The sequence below is a fragment of the Ascaphus truei genome, chromosome 4 (assembly GCF_040206685.1).
Source record: "Ascaphus truei isolate aAscTru1 chromosome 4, aAscTru1.hap1, whole genome shotgun sequence".
NCBI classification, from domain to species: domain Eukaryota; kingdom Metazoa; phylum Chordata; class Amphibia; order Anura; family Ascaphidae; genus Ascaphus; species Ascaphus truei.
Window position 1 is genome coordinate 5,948,532 of NC_134486.1, and position 2,500 is coordinate 5,951,031.

At 58.0% G+C, this 2,500-nt stretch overlaps 1 protein-coding gene across 1 annotated transcript in view; it reads right to left on the reverse strand.

Annotated features, from left to right (window-relative positions):
- Nucleotides 1–2,500, reverse strand: part of LOC142492538 (antileukoproteinase-like) — a 193,111-nt gene that overhangs the window by 48,044 nt on the left and 142,567 nt on the right. The window lies entirely within an intron of this gene.

Genomic DNA, 2,500 nt, shown 5'->3' on the forward strand with positions numbered 1-2,500 from the left:
TCTTCTCTCCCTCCGCCGCCGGCTGCTGTCCTCTGCTGCTGCCGAGCTTCGCTGCAGGATGCCGTCCTTCTCTCCCTCCGCCGCCGGCTGCTGTCCTCTGCCGCTGCCGAGCTTTGCTGCAGGATGCCGTCCTTCTCTCCCTCCGCCGCCGGCTGCTGTCCTCTGTCGCTGCCGAGCTTCGCTGCAGGATGCAGTCCTTCTATCCCTCTGCCGCTGGCTGCTTTCCTATGTCGCTTCCGGCTGCTGACCTTCACTATATATACATACATATATATCTATATATATGTAGCCCTGTTACCCCCACCCTAAGTGAGATTGAGGTGGGTAGGTGTATCTGACTACTTATCAGTGTGGTGCTGTACCTGTTTTGTAACCAGGAGGGCTGAGCTTCCGCCACGGGGAACCTGGGGCAATACAATACTATGGACAACCACTTACAATAGGTGCAGCGCCTCCACCTGCGATGGCTCCCACCAGAGGGGGAGTGGTTCCTCGCAGGACAATCAATAACCATGTACAACGGAATTGATAATGACTAATACCTTTACTACTATGCATAGAATGAATACAACATCAACACATAACAACAGGTGTCCCTCGCTAAGGGCAACCTGACCAGGGCGTCTCGCCGGACGCTAACTTGCACTACAGCAGTAGCCCACACTCTATGCGTCACGGCGGACGCTACCACCTTAGGCGCCTCGGCGGACGCTAACACATAGGCGTCACGGCGGACGCTAACCTTCCAAAGAGTGATCCCACCCTGTGTCCAGTAATCCCAACCCAATGTCTCGTACTCCCAAGTCATATACCAATGTGTGTCTGTGACTGCGCAGCCACTATGTCTGGTGATAGGCCTTGTTGGTGCACGTGAGTTTGTGGGTTACCTGCCTGGGCTCCAGCCACGGGTGCTGCTATACCACTGGGGTTGGATCCGCCGGGATATCCTCCTACGCGTGGGGTGAATTCCAGCGTGGATAATATCACCACAGCTCCGCACCGTCTGTACCTTGGCGAGGATCTGTCTGCTGCCAGCAGGCCGCAGTCACTGCTTGCTCGGCCTCCGTGAAGATAGTCCAGCTCTCTTTAAGGTTAGGGCTTGAGCCCAAGCCTCGTGGCGGGAAACGCAGCGTCCGCTGGATCCCTAACTAGCGAATAGATAATGGGGCAGGGTCCCTAACCTAGGGCCTGTCCCTACAACACTCAACTAGTGTGACTCAGGGCTATCTGGGGCCTAGGGGAATTACTGGCCTAGTGCAGAGAGTCACTGACTCCTACACCCTACCTCCTTCCCCTGGCTGCTCCTGTCACCAACTGCTGTGTGCAAAAACCCTGCGAAATGTATCCTTTCCCTGCAAGCAGGGAGCTCCTCCAGCCCTATTGGCTCCCTGGCGTCACATGGGGTTCCCTAAGGCTCATGGGATCTGTAGTCCCTGGCCAATACCTTCCCTGGTAGGCTAGGGCTTCGTGGGCTTACCACTGAGCATGCGCGAGCTGACTGGCGTTCTCCCGCACCTGCTCTAACTGCGCATGCGCGAGCTGTCTGGGTAATGGCGGCGCCCTCTTTGCCGGCCGCCGGGACCTTAGAGATGCGACCGCGGCCTTAGCGACGGCCCGATCGCGTCCCCAGCAACCGGCCCTCTCGCGGAGAAGAGGCGCTGCTCCCTCCTCGGCCCCCACCCTCCGGAATACCCTCTGCGCATGCGTGCGCAATCGCCTATGGCGGTGCCCTGCACCGGGACCCAACAGGGCCCTAGCAACGCTTCCGACCGCGTCCTTGCCAACCGGTCCCTGCAAGCAGTCGCGCTATCCGCGCCTATGCCCCCGCATCTCCCCACAAGCGGCTACTACCTCGGTGAGTGTCGCGAGGGGGGGGGGGAGCCCATCACCACAGCGGGGGGACCTGGTTACATCTATATATATATCTATATATATATTTATATATATATATATATATATACAGTGCTCGACAAATAATGATAACCTGTCGCCCATTGCGAGTGGATTTAGGCAGCTGGCGACCCGTGCTGCAGCTCTATGAATTCCCCTGCTCGTGCCAATTTTTTTTTTTTTTTTTTTTTTTTTAAATAAATAAATAATCCCCCTCCCTGATTGGGTTAAAAAAAAAGTTTAAAAAAATGGCGGCAAATCCTGTGGTCCCGGCGCGCGTGCACAGGGCAAGCAGAGTGTCCTGCCATTTGCGCTGCCTGTTCCCCCCAGCAACCCAGAATCCCCCGCATCCCTCCCCCCCCCAATCCCCACGTGGGACGGAGGGGGAAGCCCAAACCAAGCCCCGCGCGCAACCCAGCCCCCCCCTCCGCTCCCCACGTGGGACGGAGGGGGAATCCCAAAACAAGCGCGCGATCCAGCCCCCCCGCACCCTCCGCTCCCCACGTGGGACGGAGGGGGAAGTGCCAACCCAGCTTCCCCCGTGCGCGCCTCCTGCGCCAGTCCGCCTCCTGCCCATGATCTCCCCCTAATCACCTGCCCCCGATCCTCG